Raw genomic sequence first — 1,351 nt, forward strand, 5'->3', positions numbered from 1 at the left:
TTAAGAGAGTATACGGGTTGGGCACAGTTGAGTGAATGTCAATCACTCGCTTGTTGACTTCCCTCAAGTCCTGTACCGGCCTATAGTCATTAGAATTTGGCTTTTTCACGGGCAGTAGGGGTGTGTTCCAGGCGGACTGGCAAGGGCGCAATATCTCTAAGTCTAGCAGGCGTCGAATGTGTGGGATAATGCCTTCATGAGCTTCGTGAGACGGGGTACTGGCGAACTTTTACAGGATTGACGCCTGGCTTAGTTTCTACAAATATTGGGGCCCGGTGCCACGCTAGCCCTATTCCCCCCATTTCTGCCCAGGCCTGGGGAAAGTCTCGGAGCCAGATAGTCATATCATCGGATGAGGTAGTAGGTTGTTGGTACAGTCTATATTCATCCTCTAGGTTGAGGGTTAGACCATGAATGGGGCGTCCCATTTTATCTTTTACTATGGTCTCACCTCCTGGTTGAAAGCTGATTTGTGCTCCCATCTTAGTAAGTCTCTGCCCAGTAGGGGGTATGGGCATTCAGGGATGACCATAAAGGAATGGGATACTCGGCCCACTCCAAGGTCTACAGTTCTCTGGGTGGTCCAGGGGTATTTTTTCATGCCTGTAGCTCCTTTTACCCATGATATTTTGTTGGAAATGGGCCCCCCAGCACGTAGGAGAACAGAATGTTGTGCTCCTGTGTCTACCAGGAACTGGGTAGGCTTCTCCTCTACTTTTAGGGTTACCCTGGGTTCGGGGAGGGGAACTGAACCCCGTCTTCTCTAATCTTCTTCAATCAGGATTTTAGCTCTAGGCTTTTTCTTAGGACAATTGCGTACCCAATGGCCCTCTTCTTTGCAATATGTGCATTGGTTTTTGTTCAGGGGCAGCCTACCTCTGCGCTCCAGCTTGTCATCTCCCGAGGCAAGTTGCTGCAGCTGTCTCCTGCATTCTCCTGGTTCTGCAGTGGCCGCTAAGAGGACCCAAGCCAGGTCCCTGGTCTGCCTCTTTTCAGCTTTTATCTGCTTGTCTTCAGCCATTTCTCTGTTGTTATAGACTTTCTCTGCTAGCTCTACCAAATCTCTGAGTTCTTTTTCTCCTAACTTTTTGACTCTCTGCAACTTTTTTTTTTATGTCCGGAGCTGCCTGATTTATGAATGCTAAGGCTACTGTTCTCAGATTTTCAGGTTTTTCGGGATCAACGGGAGTGTATTGGCGAAAGGCATCTATTATGCGCTCTAGAAAAGCAGCTGGACTTTCATCACGTCTCTGTCTTAAATCATAAACTTTAGCCAAATTAGTGGGCCATCTAGCAGCCGCTCGGAGACCTGCCAATAGAGCCTGGCGGTAGACCCGGAGTCTCTCCTTAC

General features: G+C 48.7%; 1 pseudogene; it reads right to left on the reverse strand.

The window, feature by feature from the left end:
* Window positions 1-7: 7 nt before the first annotated feature.
* LOC102844198 lies at window positions 8-1,021 on the reverse strand (annotated as a pseudogene).
* Window positions 1,022-1,351: the final 330 nt, after the last annotated feature.

This window comes from Elephantulus edwardii, unplaced genomic scaffold (assembly GCF_000299155.1).
Source record: "Elephantulus edwardii isolate Elephantulus edwardi_28Jun2011 unplaced genomic scaffold, EleEdw1.0 scaffold00058, whole genome shotgun sequence".
Classification (NCBI taxonomy): Eukaryota; Metazoa; Chordata; class Mammalia; order Macroscelidea; family Macroscelididae; genus Elephantulus; species Elephantulus edwardii.